This window comes from Salvelinus namaycush, chromosome 33 (genome assembly GCF_016432855.1).
Source record: "Salvelinus namaycush isolate Seneca chromosome 33, SaNama_1.0, whole genome shotgun sequence".
Classification (NCBI taxonomy): domain Eukaryota; kingdom Metazoa; phylum Chordata; class Actinopteri; order Salmoniformes; family Salmonidae; genus Salvelinus; species Salvelinus namaycush.
The window spans coordinates 14,881,500-14,892,405 of NC_052339.1; positions in this window are offsets into that span (position 1 = coordinate 14,881,500).

The following is a 10,906-nucleotide window of genomic DNA, read 5'->3' on the forward strand; positions in this document are numbered from 1 at the left end:
TTCTTGTTTATTAAGCAGTAGAGAGGCTGGAGCTCTTCCCAAGGATATACACATCACACATACAGCCTGGCTGTGTCAGTGAATCTGCACCCATTGACATCAACCATTGTTTCTCTACTCTGAGAAAGGAAACCGTAATAGATAAACACAGCCAATTAACCTGGCACAGAGTTTTGTCTTCTTCATAATGAACTCTAACCCCTGAAGTCGAGGGCATAATCTATCATGGCTCTCTTTGCTGTGTGTCCCCAAGTAGGAAAAAGCACTCAAATTGTTCTATAGCAAGACGAAACAAATAGCAACTGATTTGTCCCCCCAAAAAATGCGGGGGGCTTATTTGTGCTGTTTGGCTGGGAATTCGAAATCCACGTTTCCTGGTTGTTAGATGGCAAATTGTTTGTCTAGCTATCGGATCTTCAAGTATTTTGATACTTTTCCATTCCTGTTTTATATAAAGTAGTGTCAAGACTTGTCATGGTTCCAGATATACCCTAAGTGCATGGGAGAATGTCAGATATTGTTTAGTTGAAGGCAAATCTTCCGTACTGTATGTGGACATCAATTCTCTTCCACCCACACACACAGACTTTCATAACACAAGGTTACACTAAGCGAACTGAGTCATGGCTCATGTTCAGGCCTAATGTCTGCTATGTAGTGTTGTGTTGTCTGTGTCTCTGTAACCTACATCTCACATCTCAATGGGATCTCTCTTCCATATCTCGTGGTTTCCATTTAGCACTACTATGTCTCTGTCTGTTGTCAATGCAGTGTCACAGAGGACCAACCCCAGGGGAAATAAGGATGCCCTTCTCATTGTTTCCTACATCGGCAGACAGAGTCTGCGTCCCAAGTTGCACCCTATTTCCTATATGGTGCACTACTTTTGACCAGGGCCCATAGGGTAGTGCATAGGGAATATGTTGCCATTTGGGACACAGGCTGAGAGGTAGCTAGTTAAACCATATGGGACATGCTCCACATCCCCTCAGAAGCAGGCACCTCAAATTCATTTCCTATCATAGATTAGATTGGTATCTGTGATGTTATTGTCTTCTGACAGGTGGCGTCACTCCAACACGACGCAAAGTCAATGCGCTATCTGGTGTAAGACAATGTTGTGATGTTGGTTAATGCATGTCTTGAACAGTCTTTTTGATGTGATTTGATGCATCTATTTTGTGTACCTCAACTCTGTGGCATTAAAGGCAAAGGCAGGTTTGAGTCAGGTTGATGTACAAAAGAGTACATTTCGTCAGAACAAACGTTCAGTTCAGGTTTTTCAGAATAAGTATATTATTTTGTTAAAAGGGCAGTGCAGTCAAAAACATGATTTCCCTATGTTTTATATACACTGAGTATATCAAACATCAGGAACACCTTCCTAATATTGAGTTGCACCACCAGTCCCCCCTTTTGCCCTCAGAACAGCCAGGCAGTATAAGTTAATACACAAATACACAAATTCCCTCCTCTCTGCCAATAACAGCTAGTTTTCAGGTTACACATCCCTCCCATTAGGCTCCTCCAATTAGACCCCTCTCTCAAACCACTCCCAGACAGTCCTAGCAAAAATCTTGCTTAAGAAATGGCATTTTGCTAACAGCCTGTTTTTGTTTCTTTTTGACCATTTTAATTGGAAACAATCAAAGTAAGGTACATAATTATTGTTACCCATAAATGATTTGATATTGACATAAAACCACCTGCATTAGAGCTTTATTTGTGAACAGAGATACTCCTGCATATTACACCTATTGTATAAAAGAAATGTAGACATACAAACAATGGCGGTTAGAACACACACTTAACTGTTGCCTGTACCAGATGGGGGAGGTCAAGTGAGTCTGGGGCGGCATCCTAAATGGCCCCCTATTCCCTATAGGCCATATGGATCTGGGCTAAAAGTAGTCCACTATGTAGGGAATATGGTGCCAGTTGAGACTCACACTGGGTTCTATTAAATCTGTTTCTAAATCGAGAATGTACGGTTGAGAAAGGAAGAAAGTCCAAAACAAAAAAAGTGGGTAGCCTTTAGGGCATTGGCTCTGTTGGAAAGTGGAACCATATGGTAGGAAGCAGTGTCCCTGTTCAGTCGTCCAAACCAACAAATACAGCCGTTTGGTGTGGTGACTCCTTCCAGACGGGAGTCAAATGCTTTAGTGTATTTCTGGTTTAGAGCACTTTCAAGGAAAGGGATGGATATGATTTTTGGCTGTGCTTAATGTGTTTTATTTACATTTCAATTTGGTTCTGATGATGTAAAAGATGAATAATTGCATACAAATTCATAGTCTAAGCAGAAATGATTCCAAGGAGCCACTATTGTCTGTTGTCCGTGTAATGCAGTATGGATTGCTCTTAACATTGAATGGAATACTATTAAAACATTTTCATCACAACTTCTATGGTAATCACTCATTCAACTTGGTGAGAGTCATCTGACAGATATAAACAAAGATGGTTGTCATCAGACATCAGAGATTAAGGTTGGAAATTTGGGATAACTTTTATTTGGGATAACGTTTTACAGAAATCCCGGTTGGAGAATCACTGGATTCCCAGTTTATTTCCTCCTTACTCCAGGAATCTTCCAACCAGGATTTCTGGTAACCTGGGAATTTTAGGAGTTACCAGAATTGGGCAGCCCTAATTGAGATGACCTCATCAAAGTAAAGAGTTATTTTTAGAAAAAGTGCCTATTAGTTGGTGTAGCCTAATACTGTAATGTTTTGTGGTCAGAGGGTAGGTAATATGTCTCGTTGTGGTATCTTCAGACCACGCTCCAGTTTGATCCTCCTCCGGTAGTGGTGAGTTTGTAGTCTGTATCCATGCCCAGGAGACACTGGCTGTGTCTTAAATGACACCCTTCCTTTTATAGTGCACTACTTTTGACCGTATTGGACAAAAGTAGTGCACTACATAGAGAATAGGGTGTCATTTTGCAACCACTGTAAAACATTGGTTCCAGTCCTCCCAGTCACACTGTCTGAGGTTAAAGCTTCTCTGAAGAGTCTGTTGGTTTTGGTACAGTTAATACTGAGACATGTATTCTCAGAGTTCTCAACATGTGCACCCCCCCTTCCTCCTCCTCTTCCTCTGACTTCACAATAGAATAAGTAAATGGATGTCATATCATTGAAACCTGTTTTCATCTCAATTGTTGATGGATGGTGGAGAGCTTCTGGGGGCTTAAGCAAATGAGACGTGTGTAAAATTGAGTCTGAGAAAAGCTTGATCTGCATCATTCCTTCTCCTACAGTACATCTATCTCCATTTGGATCCCAGAGCAGAAAGGTCAGCTTTGAGAGAGAGAGAGGCCCTCTGTCGTCAGCTCCAGTAGTTTTAGATTATAGACAGTGATCCAAATGATGGATTGCATGGCATCACATTTGGCATTTAAACTGGCCTAAATATTCCTATATGCCTAAAATAGGCTACTTGCTTCACTATTGTTTTTGGAGTTATGACGATTCATATTCAACAATAATTTAGCGTTGCCGAGTTGGACATTATGCAGGCAGACAGATATGGTCATACCACTGATTACAGCCCTAAGCACTAATCCTAAAATATAATGAAAAAACAACACTTTTCATTTCATTCTTAGAGGTGGAAGCCAGACTAGCCTCAAAGCAGTGGTCAGTGGAATGATTCTGTCTCCGCTGTGTCCTCTGTCTTATAGAAGCTACCTTATTCATTTATACTACACTGCACAGCTCATGACATTACTTCATTGTCAAGAAGAAGCATTTCAAGCAGATTACATGTCAGGTAAAAGAAAACCCATTTGTATTGTGGCTTGATTAGGTGGCAAGAAAACTACAATAAACCAAATTGCATTCTGTCAGGAGCGTTGTCAAAACCAAACAGGAGCCTATGGTGCCGCTACGTACAGTGACACATCTCACACCTTGCCTCGACAGTTCTTTGGTGTTTCACTCTTTTTTTAAAGAATCGATTAAAGACGCTTATGTCATCCTTTGACACATACACTACTATCCAATCTTGTCTTCTATAAACCAATATCCAATCTTGTCTTTTATAAACCAATATTTACTCTATCTAACATTTCTGTTGCCAGCTACAAACTACCATATTAATACTCAGATCAGGGATTCATTTACTCACTGATTTTATGACTGTCTGCATTGTCGTTTCTTATCATTATCTACAATATAAAGGACGAGCATGGTTCATTTCTCTGGCACCTTCTGGCCTGGACACCACATCGGTTATACTGTCATCTCGATGCAGTCTACTGTCATGAAGATGCATCTCTCTCTTCTCTCTCTTCTCTCTCTCTCTCTCTCTCTCTCTCTCTCTCTCTCTCTCTCTCTCTCTCTCTCTCTCTCTCTCTCTCTCTCTCTCTCTCTCATATATATATATATGTAGTGGTCTGGTTACTAATTATTTATGATGTCATTAGCCATATGGGGAAATTACATTGAAGGATCTTAAGTTAGACCTCAGGGAACTTTAAACACTCCATCAGAGGAGGGGGAGGTGTTTTGATATCTCTGAGCTAATTCAGAGTTTTCTTTAAGTGGATTCTGTGTCCCAATGTCAACCAGGTACAACTTTACTTATTCACTTCATGATGCCCCGCCCACTTGAGCCAGTTCCTGATCGAACATGATTGCTTTCCTCCTTTCGCACATTCACACACAAGCAAACATTGTTAATATGAATTACATTTGTCAAAACTATTAATAGAGTCTATTAAGTAACATAATAAAATAAAATACATTTTGCATGGGCACCGCATCCGCCTCTGTAGTCCTTCCGCACCTGCGGTTGAAAGTGGCAGAGCTACAGCGCTGTTTGTTAAACCAGGAGACATCACGAAAATCAGTCTTCTCACAAAAACTAACATGACCACTCTATAGAAAGGGGAAGAGTCTCACGGACACGATGGTGTTCTCCGTTTTTCTCTACGACCCACACAAGCCCTACAGGACTCGTCTGACGTCGGTAACGCTGATGTGCCAACTTTGGTCTGTAGCATCCAAACTGTTTGGGCTACAAACTAATATGACCCCACTTTAGAATAGTTGGCACCCCCCCCCCCATTCTGAAATTGTATTTTTGTCCCCCCCTAGTTGTATCATTGGAATGTAATACAAAATGAGGCAAAAGTGTGCATTCGGACCATGTCAGTTAGGCTGTTTTGGAGTGTTTATCTGTCAAGAAAAAAAAGAAAAACACAAGTAATGTCCTCCCCCACTTCTAAAACCAAAGTTGCGCCTCTGCATTTATGAATGTCTTATTCAACGTGCTTCTATGGGCTATAGTAGTAAAAGCCAAATTCAATATTTTATTTTAAAAATTGGGATACCTAAAGGGGTCCTAAAATTCTAAATCAAACATCTAAATGATCCATGGTATGACCTTCTTAAAACAATTGCATATGTCAGCTTAGACTTTTAAGAGTGAAATAACTTGGATAGAATTTAAAAGAAAAAAAAGTGAAACGTTTGTTTTCACGAAGTATAATATTTTCATGAAGTATTAACACTCGGAACGCCGACCTTTTATAGCATTAGAATTCTCATACAATTTGACTGGGTGAATGCCCCCTTGTTGCCAGGCATCATAAAGGTGAATGATGTGAACATGATTGTTTTGCATTCGCTAGAAGCACAAGCATTTCGCTACACTCGCATTAACATCTGCTAACCATGTGTATGTGACAAATAACATTTGATTTGACTTGATTTATTTGCCTCAGTTAAGGTGGGAGATTCTGAGTAGGGGAGAATGGGGTAAGTTGAACCAAAGGGTAAATTGAGCTGCCCTTGTTTCTAGGAAACCACACACAAAATTAATAATTTGACCAAAATATTTAGGAAGAGGTCATCATTTCATGGAGTCTGTGAACAAAGAAACCACATGGGAAAGTGGTATTTGTATTTTTTATTTAGTAGGGATCCCCATTAGCCTAGACAGCTGCCCTGAGGAATTCTTGATTCTACCTGGATTATTTTGGAGAGGCTTCCATTAAAGAACACCCTCTGTGTTCTGTTAGACAGGTAACTCTTTATCCACAATATAGCAGGGGGTGTAAAGCCATAACACATATGTTTTTCCAGCAGCAGACTATGATCAATAATGTAAAAAGCTGCACTGAAGTCAAACTAAACAGCCCCCACAATCTTTTTATCATCATTTTCTCTCAGCCGATCATCCGTCATTTGTGTAAGTACTGTGCTTGTTGAATGTCCTTCCCTATAACTGTCCTGAAAGTCTGTTGTCAATTAGTTTACTGTAAAATAGCATTGTATCTGGTCAAACACAATTATTTCCAAAAGCTTACTAAGGGTTGGTAACAGGCTGATTGGTCAGCTATTTGAGCAAGGAAAGGGGGCTTTACTATTCTTAGGTAGCGGATTTACTTTTGCTTCCCTCCAGGCCTGAGGGCACACACTTTCTAGTAGGCTTAAATGGAAGATATGGCAAATAGGAGTGGCAATATCGTCTGCTATTATCCACAGTAAGTTGTCAGACCCCGGTGGCTTGTCAATAACAAAACATTTTAACTCTTCCACACTCACTTTACGGAATTTCAAAATTACAATGCTTGTCTTTCATCATTTGACATTAGTTATCTATGTTTTCTTTATTATTTTCGTTAGGTCAGGGTGTGACGAGGGTGGGTATGCTTGTTTTGTCTTGTCTATGGTTTTTGGAGGTCTATGGTGGCCTGAATTGGTTCCCAATCAGAGGCAGCTGTTTATCCTTGTCTCTGATTGGGGATCCTATTTAGGTTGCCCTTTTCCCTTTTGGTATCGTGGGTTCTTGTCTATGTGTATTTGCCTGTTCACCACTCTTTGTATAGCTTCACGGTTTGTTTTGTTGTTTTGTTAGTTTTGTTCAGTGTTCATTCTTATAATAAAGAGAATGTACGCATACAACGCTGCGCCTTGGTCTCCTCCCTACGACGGCCGTGACAGAAGAACCCACCATAAAAGGACCAAGCAGCGTGAAAAGGAGGAGCAGCGTTTGATGGAGAAATGGACCTGGGAGGAGATACTGGATGGAGCAGGACCCTGGACGCAGCCGGGGGAGTATCGCCTTCCGAAGGAGGAAATTGAGGCAGCTAAAGCGGAACGGCGATACTATGAGGACAAAATACAAACATGGCAAGCACGAGAGGCAGCCCTAATAATTTCTTTGGGGGGGGGCACACGAGGAGATTGGCTGAGTCAGGTTGGAGACATGAGCCAACTCCTCGTGCTTCCCGGGGGGAGCGTGTGACTGGTCAGGCATCGTGTTATGCGGAGATGCGCACGGTGTCTCCAGTTCGCAATCTTAGCCCGGTGCGCTCTATTCCAGCTCCTCGTAGTTTCCGGGCTGGAATGGGCATCCAGCCAGGACGGATGGTGCCGGCTCAGCGCTCCTGGTCTGCAGTATACCTCCTTGGACCAGGATATCCTGCACCGGCTCTGCGTACTGGGTCTAGGGTGCGTCTGCACAGCCCAGTGCGTCCTGTGCTAGTGCCCCGCACTTGCCGGGCTCAAGTGAGCATCCAGCCAGGACGCATTGTGCCAGCTCTACGCTGCAGATCTCCAGTGCGCCTCCAGAGTCCAGTACGTCCTGTTCCTCCTCCCCGCACTCGCCCTGAGGTTCGTGTCCCCAGCCCGGTACCACCAGTTCCGGCACCACGCACCAGGCCTCCAGTGCGCCTCCTGAGTCCAGTACGTCCTGTTCCTCCTCCCCGCACTCGCCCTGAGGTGCGTATCCCCAGCCCGGTACCACCAGTTCCGGCACCACGCATCAGGCCTCCAGTGCGCTTCCACAGTCCAGTACAGCCTGTGCCTCTTCACCGCACTCGCCCTGAGGTGCGTGTCCTCAGCCCGGTACCACCAGTTCCGGCACCACGCATCAGGCCACCAGTGCGCTTCCATAGTCCAGAGCTTCCGGCGACAGTACCCAGTCCAGAGCTTCCAGCGACAGTACCCAGTCCAGAGCTTCCGGCGACGTTTCACAGTCCGGAAACTCCAACGACGGGCCACAGTCCGGAACCTCCAACGACGGGCCACAGTCCGGAACCTCCAACGACGGGCCACAGTCCGGAACCTCCAACGACGAGCCACAGTCGGGAACCTCCAACGACGGGCCACAGTCGGGAACCTCCAACGACGGGCCACAGTCGGGAACCTCCAACGACGGGACACAGTCCGGAACCTCCTACGACGGGCCACAGTCCGGAACCTCCTACGACGGGCCACAGTCCGGAACCTCCTACGACGGGCCACAGTCCGGAACCTCCAACGACGGGCCACAGTCCGGAACCTCCAACGACGGGCCACAGTCCGGAGCCTTTCAGTTTTAATACTTTTGTCATGCAATAAAATGCAAATTAATTACTTAAAAATCATACAATGTGATTTTCTGGATTTTTGTTTTAGATTCTGTCTCTCACAGTTGAAGTGTACCTATGATAAAAAATTACAGACCTCTACATGCTTTGTAAGTAGGAAAACCTGCAAAATCGGCAGTGTATCCAATACTTGTTCTCCCCACTGTATATACAGTATATATATATATATGTGCAAACATTTCTAAAAAACAGTTTTTGCTTTGTCATTATGCGGTATTGTGTGTAGATTAATGAGGGGAAAAAACTACTTAATCCTTTTTTGAATAAGGCTGTAAAATAACAAAATATGGAAAAAGTTAAGGGTTCTGAATACTTTCCGAATGCACTGTATATACCTGTATATACTCGGCGGTTACACTTGCATGCTTCAACACACACACACACACACACACACACACACACACACACACACACACACACACACACACACACACACACACACACACACACACACACACACACACACAAAATTACTTCAAGCGCTAATCTCAGTCTAAGGTTATTTAGACAAAACTTTTTCCTTAACTTTGATGGGAGAACTGCGCTACTGCTCTTATCCATCGAATCTATCCAAATGTCTTTTTTACTCCAAACAAATGTTCATCATTCTGTCAGTGTAAAACCTCCCTTCTGCTGATAGCTTAATGCTTAGTCACACGTGTTAGAGAAGGAAGAACCAGTGAATTATGTGACTGTAATTAGTTGAATAATGAGAGGAGGGAATAAGGGGATTGGAACAGGATACAGCTAGTCAATTTTCTCATTGTATTACAGATAGAAGAAAGGGACATTATCTATCAGGGAGGTGGAGGGGAGTTGGCAGCTTGGCGGAAGGAAGGAGTGGTGTTGGGAGGCCTTGTTGGTAAAACAACATTAAACACCTGTTACTGTTCCAGATTGTTCTCCCTCTGGGTCCCAGCAGCCAGCCAGAACATCCTTCTCCCCTCCACCCTAATTCTCCTCAGAGGTTGCATCCCAAATGGCACCCTTTTCCCTATTTAGTGCACTAATTTGACCAGAGACCCAGGCCCTAGTCAAAAGTAATGCACTACATATGGAGTAGGGTGCAATTTGGGATGCATCCAGAACCTCTATAGCTGAGCTCATGTTTGGCCTTAGTATAGAGCTGCATGGGCGATACCCCTGCAGCTAACAGCAACAGGCCTAACTCCTTACACATCTGGCAAGAAATAAAAATCACCCTCAATGGGATACAAATTATATTTTATAAGATATCCTATCATTTTAATGTGATGCCGTAAAAAGTCTTGTTTATTTTGTATTCTTCAACTCTTTTTATTGCCAGCTATGCTGTTTCCTGGCCCACATGGCGCTGCATCTTTCACCATCTCTTTAGCGCTGTGGATTTCTCACTTTTTTTATGCATCAGTAACACATCTTCAGCTAAATTGGGTGGTATATAGCCAGCAGGTTACTAAGTGCTAAATGCAGCCAGGTTTTGTAGCCTTCCTCTAAAAGAAAGGAAGTGAGAGATTTCCCACCAGGTGATTGGTGTTAAATGCAGCCAGATTTTGTAGTTTGTAGTTTACCTACTACTTTATGAAAGGAAGAGGGAAATAAAGAGAGCAGAGAGAGAGAGAAAGGAGAAATGCTTTGTTGTCCCCCTGTTTACTTTCAGCCGCTGGCTAACTTTATCTGTGTGATATATTCTCCTGCCAGTCTGAAGCAATGGTAGATTGACCAGACAATACTGTGTGATCCACAAGTAGCATGGGAAAGCTTTGTTGGTTCCACAACATTACGCCGCTGCTTTTTATAGGACGTCTGTGGAAGAGGTGAACATTAATTCTCGGAGAAGATAAAAAGAGAAATATAACAAAATGGACAGGGCTTGCATCCCAAATGACACCATTTTACACTACTTTTGACCAGGGCCCATAGGGGCCCATATAGGGAATAGAGTGTCATTTAGGATGCATACAGGGTCTTTTTTCTTCCCTGTAGTTTCAACATCCATACTAGCGTACAATGTATGACAAATACAGTAGTGCAGTGTAAGTAGAATGGTAGTATGGACATAGAGCCTGTGTTCCCATTGAAATAGAGCCCATGTTCAGTTCACTGCCATGTTGCATCTGAACAGTTAATGAGTGTTTTAATGTGTTGTTGGCTCTCCATAAAGCTAAGCAGGGATTTATATCTTACAACATACAAAGTCTTGGTCTACGCCTCTGCTATTCAAATGTGTTTATTTGTTTGTAAATTTGGTTATTTTCCAAGGCAGCAGTCATGAAGACATATAGGCGCTGCAACAATTCTGAAATGGCTCCAAGGTTAGTCGATACAAACTCTCTTCATCATATTTTCCAGTTGCCAAATGTTAAAGTGTTCCCCCTCCCCCTTCATTTCCTGTCCCTGTACAGAGGGCAGACACTGAAGAGGAGAAGGATGAGGAGACGGAGGAAGAAGAGGAGAAGGAGATATGAGTGTCCTTCTCTGTCTGTCTCTTTGATACCCAATGTTCCATCATAGTGTTTCGACAGCGTTGGGGTTCATGGTGCG